Source organism: Schistocerca serialis, chromosome 1, assembly GCF_023864345.2.
Source record: "Schistocerca serialis cubense isolate TAMUIC-IGC-003099 chromosome 1, iqSchSeri2.2, whole genome shotgun sequence".
In the NCBI taxonomy this organism is placed as follows: domain Eukaryota; kingdom Metazoa; phylum Arthropoda; class Insecta; order Orthoptera; family Acrididae; genus Schistocerca; species Schistocerca serialis.
Genome location: NC_064638.1, coordinates 566,557,262 through 566,570,691, shown reverse-complemented (window position 1 = coordinate 566,570,691; position 13,430 = coordinate 566,557,262). Strand labels below are relative to the sequence as shown.

Sequence of the window (13,430 nt, the reverse complement as noted above, 5' to 3'; positions counted from 1 at the left end):
CTTTCAGTCAGATAATTGTGGTCAAGGACATCTAACGTTGTTGGTGTGTCATAATTTGGGTTATTTCCCATATTAAAGTTCCAAGAACCCATTGGATGTCATAATGCAACAGCATAATTTGTGGACCAAACTACCTTTCGTCATTCAAATATGAAACTAATAGCAAATGGTTTATATGAACAAGCTGATCAAATGTTGAAAATTAAATATACTGAGTGGGTATTCCAATTAGTCACACATTCAAAATATTTAGAGAAAACTTAAAAAGGAACACAGAATGCACTGCATACACAAAAATGTTGTAAAAAAAATCAAAACCAATGCAACAGTTTAGACTGCCATACCAAGAATAAAGTAAAAGTAATATGGTGTGTTACTAAACTGGAAAAAAATAAAACAATGACAAAAGTCAAACTGAGTTTTTGGACTACAGCTATGACACAAATAATTACACACAGAAAAAAATTAACTATCAAATACAATGATAACTTGCTCACACAATGGGAGCAAACATTGAGCCTACTAATAAACATGTAAAAACAAATGCTCCCTGTAGAAGTATCTTTTGACATTCCTTCTTCAGTCCAGCATGCCTGGTGCTCTGTCTAGTGTCCAATGCGCATGTTCACAGACTCAGTACTTGTTCACAGACTCAGTACTTCTTTTTGTGGGGTTCTGCTGCTGCCCCTGTTGCATTTTCAGTAACTCCATTGCAGAAAGCCAGGCTCTGCTGAGTTGGTACCCAGTGTGATGACTCTATAGACTCTCTTATAATACTGTCACCAATATCTGGGGGTCTATGCCAGAACCCTTGTTTCAACATAGGTCATGGAGTTATTAAGTTCCAGACAGTGTCTGGGAATGGCTGATTTAGTTACCAGTCTTAGATGTGCCACTAATGTTCTTTGCATCTTATGGCCACTGTCCTAGTTGTTTGGCCAATGTACAACCTGTCACTTAGGTGAAGTATATTATAAATTTCTGGTTTTCATAGTCCCAGGTCATCTTTCACACTTTCCGGTAATCCTCTTATTTTTGTAGATGAACAGAACACCATTTGATATTATGCTTCCTGAGAATCAGTGTGTGTAGAATTATAATACAAGACTGTGATCAAATAAACCATCTGCTTTCCTTTTGGCCAGTACATTCAGAAAAGACAACTGGCCATCCTTTTCCAGTTCCATGGAGTATGTAATATTTGGGATGTGTGCATTAAGATGTTCCAGAAACTCACTGAGCCACTCACATCCCAAAGGTGACATCCACATACCTTAAGAAGCATGTTGGTTTGAATCTAGCCATCACTAATGCCTTCTTTTCAAAACTCTCCAAGAACATATTGGCAACCAGTGGAGAAAGAGGGCTGCCCATGGCTGCACCTTTTGCCTGCTCATAATCTTGAGCCCATCCAGAAACTAAGTTGAGGTCAATATAGTCAAGTCTAATAGAACATCACTGAATTTCTCTGCAATCAGTTCCAATGAGATTCTCAGTGGCATTCTAGTGAACAGGTGAGCAACATCAAAACTGACTATTACTGTGTATCAGATTCTGTGATATGCAGTTGCTAGTTGCTCTATATGCTGCAAGAAGTCCTCTGAGTTGCAGATGTGGTGATTAAACTTCCCCACTTATGGGAACAGCTGTTCCAGATTGGTGATTACACTTCCTCACATATATGAACAGCAGCTTCTTCAAGTACTTAACTGTTAAGTACATTGATGAACCAAAGCTGCTGACAACTGAATGCAGTGGCATGCCCTCTTTATGTAATTTCTGCAGGCTGTCTTGTCTCAGTAGAACTGATGCTCTCGATCATAGTTGTCTGATGACATTGTCAGGCATACCAGTTTCCTTCAAGAGAGCCCTGAATGTCTTGCCCACTTTGTCCATAGGATCACATTCCAAAAGTCTGTTTTCAGGATACTCCAGAAGTTGATGCACTTACTCTTTACAATCAGCCTCTTGCAAAATGGCTGTGATGTTCCCTTTTCTGCTGGCAACACTATGATGCTGCTGTCTTCCTGGAGTCTCTTAAGTCCAAGCGTTGCATCACTTGAGACATTCAATTTTGAAGGCTTTACCTTGCTGAGCACTTTGTAGGCCTCCCAGCAAAATTCTTCTGCCACATTTGGTGGTAGCGTATGGGCTACTTGCTCCACTGCACTGATGAAACCTGGAAAGAGCACATCTCTATGAGTTGATGCGAAGTTCTTATACCTGCTGAGTACCTTGAGAGTGGTGTCATCACACTGCTTGCCACTTAGGATAATTACATTGTGAGTGTCCTCCATCTTTCTTACTCATAAGGTCAAATTTCGCAGACTGATATGCTGAGGCATTATTCTTGGTCTATTCCACTAGAGTCCTAGAGCCACTGTCTACATTGTCCCTATTTTCACCTGTTAAGGAGGCTGCCATATACAGGTGACGGTCTACCTTGTCCCAATTTTCACCTGTTAAAGAGGCTGCCACATACAGGTGAAGGTGTAAAAGCTCCCTGTCAACAATATTTAGCCTACACCATGAATCTCGAATCCTCTCTCTCACAAGTGTCTCACTCACCCAATGTTTTGTCTTGTCCTCCACTCTGGAGTTGATTTGGTTCTTAATCCTGGTGAAAACTGGTACTATCTTGCCATCTATATGCCTCAGAAGGAAACTGAGAGAACTCAGCAGCCTCCCTTTCCCTTAAAGTATCTGAATATCATTCTTCAGACTTTCCCTGTAATCTATTGACATTTTGAGGTGTCAGGTGTCCTGCCAGGTATCAGTGCCATTCATGCATGATATTTTGACAACACAACTTGTTATCTTAATCAGTGACTGCCCATCAAGTGGAACAGGCCCAGTACTTATATATATAGCCTTTATCCTGCATGGTCAGTTCCAGGCATTCTGTCTGTAGTCTGCTCCCAGTAGCAGCAGCCTTAGGCATTCTCTCTTCAGTCTGGTGCACCAGGTCGAGCTCTGGCATTTTGTTTTGGGTCCTGTGTGATTAACCGCATTCTGGCAGTTCATTTTAGGGCTAGTGTAGTTCCATATGTTCCTTTTGCTGGAGCGGACTGCAGGCAGAATACCTGGAACCAACCAAGGAGGTTTAAGGCTGTAGGTATAAATACTGGACCAATTTCCCTCAACAAGCCCATCTCAGGTTGCAACTGGTGAAGAAAGAAAGTAATGTTGTCAAAATACTGTGAATGAATGACACTGATATCCAGTAGAATATCTGACATTTAAAGACGTCATCATATCACTGGGAAAGTGTGAAGAATTACATCAAGAAACTCTACTGTTAGGAGATGTACTGAAATACCAAGAAACTGGACAAAATTTGACAGAAGTGAGGGAGGGTGCTGAATTCTTTCAGCTCCCTACTCAGATGTCAAGATGGTGGCATAGTGTCAGTTTGCACCAGGATTAAGCATCACATCAATCCCAGAGTGGTGTACAACATCAAATGTTGTGTCTACATGACATTTATGAGAAAGAGGATTAAAGATATGCACCATAGGCTAGATGTCAAAGTAGGGAGCTTTTATATCTTCACCCATACATGGCAGCCTGCTTAACAGGATAAGACTGGCACAGGGTAGGCAGTGCCTCTCCATCTCTAGTGGAGTGCAGAAAAAAGAATTCCCCGCCATGCCAGTGACTGAAATTTGACTGCCTGAGTAAGAAAGCATAGCAGATGGAGGACATTCTCTCACTGTGATTAACCTAAGTGGCAAGCAGTTTGATGAGACCACTTTCAAGGTACTCGGCAGGGAGCTCAACTTCGCAATGGTGCCTAGAAATTTGCCCATTTCAGGTTTCATCAGTGCACTGTAACAAGTAGCCCAAGATTTCTACCATATATAGGAGAAGAAACCTCCAAAATCGAACATATCAAATAATGGGAAGCTGGCACTCAAGAGATTCTAGAAAGACAGCAACATCATGGCATTTCCCGTGGACAAAGGCAACTCCAGAGTCATTTTGCAGCAGTCTGTTTATGATGAGAAGGTGTGTCAACTTCTGGAGGCCCCTGCATACAGACTTTGGAATGTGACCTTATGGACAATGTGAACAAGAAGATCAGGGATCTCTTGAAGGAAACTGGTATGCCTGACAAGGTCATCAAACAACTATGATCAAGAGTGGCAATTCCAATGGGACAATATCAGTTGCCAAAAGCACACAAAGAGGGTGTGCCACTGTGCCCAAATGTAATTTAAACTAGCACATAAATGTACTTGAAAGCCAAGTAATTGAAGAAACAGCTGTTACCATATTAGGGGAAGTGTATTCACTGCATCCACACTTCAGAGGACTTCTTGCACCACCTCAAGCAACTACATATCACAGAATTTGATATAATGGTCAGTTTTGATGTCTCTCTGTCCACCAGGGCACCACTGAAGGACACATTGGATCTGTTTGCAAAGGTATAAACTGATCTCAATTTATATTCTGTGTCTCCACTGGCTGCCAATATAATGATGTGAGAAAAGTCAATGGATAGTGATATGCACATATACAGATGGTGGTAGTATTGTGTACACAAGGTATAAAAGGGCAGTGCATTGGTGGAGTTGTTATTTGTATTCAGGTGATTCACGTGGCTGCACAACGGGAATTAACAGACTTTGGATGCTGAATGGTAGTTGGAGCTAGATGCATGGGACACTCCATTTTGGAAGTCATTAGAGAATTCAATTTTTTGAGATCCACAGTGTCAAGGGTGTGCCAAGAATACCAAATTTCAGGCACTGCCTCTCATCAAGAACAATGCAGTGGTTGACAGCTTTCACTTAATGCAGCAGCATTAGCATAGATATGTTAGTGCTAATACACAACCAACCCTGTGTGATATAACCGCATAAACCCATGTGGGATGTATGATGAACATAAACGTTATGAAAGCACAGAAAAATTTGGCATTAATGTGCTGTGGTAGCAGATGACCAAACTGAGTCCCTTCACTAACAGCACAACATTGCCTTCAGCATCTCTCCTGGGTTTGTGACCATATCGGTTGCACCCTAGATGGCTGTAAAACTGTGGCTTGGTCAGATGAACCTGATTTCAGTTGGTAAGAAGTGGGTTCAAGTGTGGTGCAGACCCCAAGAAGCCATGGACCCAAGTTGTCAACAAGACACAGTGCAAGCTGGTGGTGGCTCCATAATGGTGTGGGCTGTATTTACATGCAGTGGACTGGGTCCTCTGCTGCAACTGAACTGATCATTGAATGTAAATCATTATGTTCAGCTACTTGGAGACCACTTGCTCCCATTATTGCATTTCATGTTTCCAAACAATGATAGAATTTTTATGGATGACAATGCGGCATGTCACGAGGTCACAATTGTTTGCAACTGGTCTGAAGAACATCCTGGACAATTTGAGCAAATGTTCTGGCCACCCAGGTCACTGACATGAATCCCACTGAATATTTTTGGGACATAATTATGGGCTCAGTTCATGCACAAAATCCTGCACCAGTAACACTTTCACAACTACCAGGAGTAGAAGTATGGAACCAGAATTTGGTTGCAATAATTACACATCTGTTGTTTGCAACTGATAAACAATATTTTATTCAAAATAATCTCCATTCCTATTTATGCATTTCTCCACCTCTCTGGCAGACTACGAATACCATCCAAAAAAAACAGTTATTCTTTTGAAGTGAACCAGTCAGCGAGCCATTTTTGTGCATTTTTGTATGAACTGAAGCATTGTTCGGCACGAGTGTGTCCCAGTGATGCAAACAGATGATAGTCGGGTGGAGCGAAGTCTGGAGAATAAGTTGCATGCCCTGAGTTTCTGGAACATGTTACTGAACACCAGCCAATTATTAAGTTCACCATGGAACTGAGAAAGGATGATTAGTTTCCATTTCTGGATGTACTCATCAAAAAGTGGACAGATGGGCTGTTTGGCCACAGCATATATTGCGATCCTACACACTGATGTATACCTGATTTATATGTGCAAGCCAGCAGCTGTCAACCACCCAGTTCAGAAGAAAGGAGTTATGGAGACATTAGTCCATAGGGCACACACTTAGACCCAGACACTTTGGTAGTAGAAACAGAGTATCTAAAACCAGAGTTATGCAAGAATGGATACACAGCCAGACAGATTCAGAAGGCCTTAGGACAAGCCTCTCTGCCATCTAGAGGAAGAGCAAGATGAGGCAAAGACGGCGGTGTACCTGCCTTATGCGGGATCTGTTTATGACAAAACCATCAGGATTATCAAGAAGCATAATATAACGTGTGCGTTCTGTCCATGTATCAAAATAAGAGGACTACTGAGAAATGAGAAAGATGACCTGGGACTACAGAAACCAAGAACTTATAATATAACTTGCCTGTGAGGCATGCTGTATGTTGGCCAAACAACTAGGACAGTGGACATCAAATGCAAAGAACATCAGAGGTACACATAACTAAGACAGGCAAATAAATAAGCCATTGCCAATTACTGTCTGGAACTCTATCATTCCATGAATTATGATGAAACAAGGGTTCTTGAATAGGCCCCAAGATACTGGTGGAGTGCTATAAGAGAGTCTACAGAAATTAAGGTGATGGAAAATCTCATCACTTGTCATACTGGGTTCCAACTCGGTTTAGACTGGCATCCTGTACTGGAGCTACTGAAAATGCAACAGGGGCATCAGCAAACACTACAACAAGAAGAACTGAGGGTGTGGTCGTGGGGAATGAACCACAGACAGAACAACATGTGCACTAGACTGAAGATGGAATGTCGTATGATGCTTCTAGTAGGAGCAGACCACACAGGGAACACCTAGAACTGCACTAGACTGAAACCAGAACACCACCATGGGTATGGGTACAATGGACCAAAGGCAAAACACCAGCACTTGAGCTGACACATCGGACCAAAGAGGGAAATGTCTAAGAACATTTTTCATGGAAGCAAACTGCAGAGGGAACACCTGTAACTACAGTGGACCGAAAATGGAATGCCTGCACGTGGTCAGGTGCATTGGATTAAAGACAGAATGCCAGCACTCAATCTGGTGCACTGGAGCAAAGAGGGAATGCCTTAGGCAGCTGCTAGTGAGAGCAGACTGCAAATGAAATACCTGAAACTGGCCATGGAGGGAGAAGGCCGTATAAGTTCTAGACCCGTTCTACTGAATGAACAGTTGTAGGTGACACCTGATGAAGATAATGATTTATGTGAAATATTGTGCTTCAATAATGCTGTTACCTGGAAGACTCAAGACATCATAAGCCACCATACAGCGCATGGTGGAGGATACCCTGCACTGCTACTAGTCCTTTCCTTTCCTGTTCCACTTGTAAACAGAATGAAGAAAAAATGACTGTCAATATGCTTCTATATGAGCCATAATTACTCTGTCTGATCATCATGGTCCTTATGTGAATGGGCATTAGCAGCAGTAGAATTTTCCTACAGTCACTTCTCTAAACTTTCTCAACAGTGTTCCTTGAAAAGAACATCACCTTCCCTTCCTGGAATTCCCATTTGAGTTCCTGAAGCATCTCCATAGTACTAGTGCATTATTCAAACCTACTGGTAACAAATCTAGCAGACTGCCTGTGAATTGCTTTGATGTCTTCCTTCAATCCAACCTGGTGTGGATCCCTAACACTCAAGTACTACTCAAGAATTGGTTGCACTAGTGTCCTATACATAGTACCCTTTACAGATGAACCATACTTTTCTAAAATTCTTCTGATACTGAAGTCAACCATCTGCCTTCCCTACTACAATCCTTATGTGCTTACTCCATTTCATATTGCTCTGCAACATTACACCCAGATATTTAATTAATGTGACTGTGTCCAGCAGCACACTGCTAATGCTGTATTTGAACACCGTGGGCCTGTTTTCCCTATTCATTTGCATTAAATTACATTTTTCTACATTAGAGCTAGCAACCATTCAACACACCAATTAGAAATTTTGTCTAAGTCATCTTGTATCCTTCCACAGTGACTCACTTACGACATCTTCAAGTACACCATAGCATCATTAGCAAACCACTGCAGATTCTCACCATGTCTGCCAGATCATTTATGTATACAGAAAATAACAGTGGTCCTAACACACTTCTCTGGAGCACTCCTGATGATACCCTTGTCTTTGATGAACACTTGCCATCAAGGACAATGCACTGGGTTCTGCTACTTATGAAGTCTTCAAGCCACTCACATATCTGGGAATCTAGTCCATGCACTCATTACTTCATTAACAGTCTGCAGTGGAACACTGTGTCACATGTTTTCAGAAAACTAGAAACATGGAATCTGACTGTTGCCTTATATCAGGAGTGGGCATGAGAGCTGCCCGCACGGTTGTCTGTGGGCACTGTGAGCCGCGAGGGTAATGCTAAGCAGTAGTAAGGGCATGTAGTGCAAGTGGCAGAGCTGTGCGATGTGGCTGGCTGCTTGGGTATGCACACAACACAGGGGGCAACCATACCACTAAGAGAGCACTTCGCGCATGCTGCCGAGTATCGACAAGCTAGCATATATAATGCAGATGGAGCTCACATACATCTGAGGTCATTTCATGCATATGTGGTGTCCATGGACTTGGCACGAGTAGACTGTTATTGGGAGGCCAGCCATATGTGGCACAACATGTGTGTGTGGGATGTACATGTAAATCATACTTATCCAAAATTCATGTATCCTGTGCCATGCAACAGTTGGCCATGTATGGATGAAACACAGTTTCAAACCATTTAACATGTTCTACTTTCATGGCCACAAATAGGATATAGACATAAACAATTAAGAAACGAACACATTTGTATTGTAAATGATATGTTATATTCACGCAGACGTGTGTAGTTAGGAGGAGGGGTACTACGAATGAATAGGACATAGGCATTAAGTTACATCATCCTGCATGTTTGAAAAATGATTTTGAACTAGCATCTCGATATTTGGTGTGAAATTACTGGTCAATATGCACAATGCACCAGTCAGATGAACATCAGTAAGACCACTCCCAAGCTTCGATTTTGTCAGTTTCATTATGGGGAAAACACTTTTGCATAAGTATGTTGTTCCGAAAAAACTACACACACAAGCAGCTATTTTAAATAACAATGGAAAGTGTTCATATGGGAAATATTTGTAGCAGGTTTCCAAGGTTTCTGCAGTGCAAAACTTCTGCAGCACATGATTGCACTGAAAGTCAATGAGTTCCAACTGAATTTCAGAAGGCACATTTTCAATGTTAACTGCAAAAGGAGTCACAAAAAAGTTGACATCGCATTTCAGTCGATTTAAGTCCTCAAAGCTACTATCAAAAATGCCTTCAAGAGACTGTAGCAGCATTACAAACCCATCAAAACTTTCTTTGGGCCTCTCCTGTTCCAAATGGTTTTCACTAACAACTAGTGCAATGCTTGCTGGGCACACAACTGTTGCAGCAGCAACAAAACATTCGTCCACAAATTCTCCATCACCAAAGGGCTGTTCTGTTTTAGCTATTTTAAGGGCTACATGATAGCTTACTGTCATCACTGCATCATTTTGGATGATGAGGTTTTTGTCCTGTAAATACATACAGGTGAAGGTAAAAGTGATGGTAAATGCACATAACATATTATTAATAACAGTAATAATGTGAATCAGTGTCATAATTATCTACATGTATACATATGTCTTTCTCCTTTTTCTGCTTCAGTTCGATAAGTTTGGCTTTTCTTTCTTCATTATTCAAACTGGCTCTATCCTTCTCATGAAGCAATTGATAATGTCACTTCACATTGTACTTCTTCCATGAAGACAATGTTGCATTGCAAATGAAAAACTGAGGCCGGCTTTGTGTTCTAAGAAAAAGTGCTCTTCTTCCCACTGTGAATTGACGAGTATGGGTTCAAAGGACTTTTGTTTCAACAATCTTAACTCCTCTTCAGCTATTTTCCATCCACCAGTTCTGTTTTATCACAGACACCAAATGCAATGTCTGCACAGACAATAGAAACGATGGGAAGTAAACAGACCGAGTGGTTCCGCACAGTGCAGTGACGTGCATGACTGGGCAAGTAGATGGTGGGGGTACTGCTGGCCGGCAGAGTGGAGGAGAGCCATGGACAGACCTTATGGGCATCTGCAAGTGCCCGTGCTCACGAAACAGTCTTTTCCCAGCCCTGCCTTATAGCCACAGTTCACAGGATACCATGTGAGGAAAAGGGCAAACTTAAATTCGCGTGAGCTATTCTTTCTAAAACCATGCAGATTTATGGACAGAAGCTTTTCTGTGCCAAGGAAATTTATTATCTTTGAACTGAAAATATTTTGAAGAATTTTGCAGCAGACCAATGTTAAGGATACTGGTCTGTAATTTTGAAGGCCTCTTCTTTCAGCCTTCTTTTATACAGGAGTTGTCTGTGATTTTTTCCAGCCACTTGGAACTTTGTGCTGGGAGAGATATTCACAATAAAGCAAGCTAAGTAAGGAGCCAATGCCATAGGGTACTCTTTGTAAAACCAAATTGGGATTCAATTCGGATATGGCAGCTTATCTGCATTCAGTCTTTCAGTTGTTTCTCTATGTCAGGAATGCTTATTACAATTACCTCCATACAGGAGTCTGCACAATGCTTAAAAGACAGTATGTTTATATGATTCCACTGTGTGAATGATTTATTAAATGCAAAATTTAAAACTTTCATTTTCTTTTTGCTATCTTCAACTGCCACACCAGACTCATCAATGAATGATTGGACAGAGACCTCAGACCTGCTAAATGATTTTCAGTAGGATCAGAATTTTCTTGGGTTCTCAGGAAGATATTTTGCTAAGGTATGAAAATGGTAGTTGCTGTATGCTTCATGTACTGACTTTTTTACAGCCACACAAAATTCTACAACTTTTCCCTGTAGTCATTTGCACTTTCTATTCTGAACTGAGTGCTTCCTCAGCATTTTCTAAATTTCAGTACTAAACCATGGTGCTTCTTTTCTATCCTTTATCCACTTACACAGTACATACTTCTACAGAGTATTATTTACAATCCATTTAAACACAGTCAATATGATGACATCATGGCCACTAATCATCATCCCTCAACTGATGTCATTGGTAAGGTCAGGCTTGTTTTTAGCTATGCATTTCCCATGTGTGTGGGCTGTCTAACTAGCTACTCAAGACAGTGATTGGATAATGTGTTCACAAGTACTTTGCGAGACTGTCTCTACCCTCTACAATGAATCCATAGATGTCCCAGTCTATACTCAGCAGGTTAAAGTCACCTCCAACTAATATTGCATGATATGGGTATTTCTGTATGACTGACCATACTCTTTCTTTGAATGATTCTAAACCTGTCACAAGCAGAATCAGGTGGCCAGTAAAAAAATCTAACAATTAACTCAATTTCATCTAGATCTGTTACACCTTACTAGATAACATCACTGTCACACTCAAATTCAACCTCAATAGAGACAATATTTTAGTGAACTGCAATGATCACTCCCCCTCCTATGGCATGTAATCTGTCTTTCTGATATACATTTGATGAACTGCTAAATGTCTGTGAGCTTTCTGCTTTGTGTTTCAGCCAGCTCTCAGTCTCAAGAATAATTTGAGGGGGAGAGATTTCCTAGAGTGTAGTAAATTCAGAAACTATGTCAACAATTTACTGATAAAAGTATGACAGTAAAAGTGTTATAATTCTGAGCACAGTCTGGTTACATTATATGTGTGTCATATGGCAAGTGTTCATCAGAGTACATCAAACTACCACCTAGCCTAAAAAGGCCCCATGTATACTACCTGAGTAGCTGTGTAGTGCACCACTGACCTATCCAATTCCCCATAGCACTCAGAAAAACACCAAGTGGTGTGAGTACACACATCTGTAGCACTGTGGGAAAGACATTCCAGTATGCTTGAACACACCCATAACATACAGCTGGTCCTATGATATGCAGAACTACTTGGGGTAAACCAAATAAAAAATGGTTCACCACAGAAAGTAAAAAAGTTAGAGATGAACTGACTGAGTTCTTTGAAACATATCAGAAAGGAAAAGGTCTGGTCAGTCATGAGGCTTACAAGTATAAGAAGAAAGCATACACTAGGATGATAAGAGAAGCAAAGGCCAGCCACCAAAAATTTGAAATACAATCTTCTTTTAACACGTATAAAACAATCTGGAACTATATAAATGAAAACAGAAAAGAATCACATGCCTTGAAAGATATAAACATAGCACTGACAAGAGAAGGGAATGAAGTGACTGATTCACAACAAGTGTTCAATACTTTCAACCAGCACTATATAGCTATAGTGTAGAAACTTCTCAAAAAACCATATCAGTACCAAAAAGGATGGAGAGTCCCAAAAAGGTAGCGAAGGGTTTATATCTCCTTCCTACAGATGAATTGGAAATTCTCAAAAAAATTGGAGCACTAGAAATAAAAATACAGGTCTGGATGGCATCTCAGCAAACACTGTGCTAGATATCTTGCTAAACCTCTAGCATTACTGATAAATTTAGTAATGAAGCAAAGAGTATTTCCAAAATTTTTAAAGATGAGTAAAGTTGTGTCAGTATTCAAAGGAGGGGATAAAGGAGACCCCAGAAACTATAGGCCCGTAATGATTACACCTGTTCTGCCTAAAATAATAGAAACAGTGATTAAAGATAGATTTATAAACTTCATAAAGAAGCATAACATCTTAAATGAGGCACAACAGATTTAGAAAGGGTAGATCCACCAAGACTGCAGCAACAAACTTCATAACACACATCAGTGAGGCATTGGATCATCAAAAGAAAATATCTTGTGTCTATGTAGACTTTTCAAAAGCTTTTGACAGTGGCTCTTTTACAGAAACTGGAATGCTATGGGATAAGAAGGAAAGCTGCTGATATTATAAAAACATTTGTTGAAAACAGACAACAGTTTGTGGAAATAAAACATAAATCTGGAAATACAGAGAGAAATGTCTACTCTGATTTTCTGCAGGCAAAATATGGAGTAGCTCAGGGTTCAATATTACAACCTCTGCTCTTTATATTAAATATAAATGATATGTTCACTGCTGTAAATGAAAAAGTGATCATGTATGCCGATGGCACAACTTTACCAATATGGCGTGCCTTAGTGAAGGAGTTGGAAAAAAGAGCCAGAGCAAACTTGTAAATGGCCGAAAGGAATTTTACAGAAAATAACTTATTAATCAACAGGAAGAAGACTATGTGTACAAATTCCAAAACAAACAGAACAAGTTTCTGGGTATAGATGTGGAAAAATTTCTGATATGGGAAAAACACATTGACAGGATCTGTTCCAAAATAAGTACAAACATATTTTTAATGAAAAAAATGTGTTACACAGTGGACTTAGGAAACCTTGCTTAAAATGTACTATGGACTTATTTTCCCATACATATTGTACTGTATTCCAATATCAGG

At 40.4% G+C, this 13,430-nt stretch overlaps 1 protein-coding gene across 1 annotated transcript in view; it reads right to left on the bottom strand.

Moving 5' to 3' along the window:
- Positions 1-13,430, bottom strand: part of LOC126416127 (esterase FE4-like) — a 47,989-nt gene that overhangs the window by 25,896 nt on the left and 8,663 nt on the right. The window lies entirely within an intron of this gene.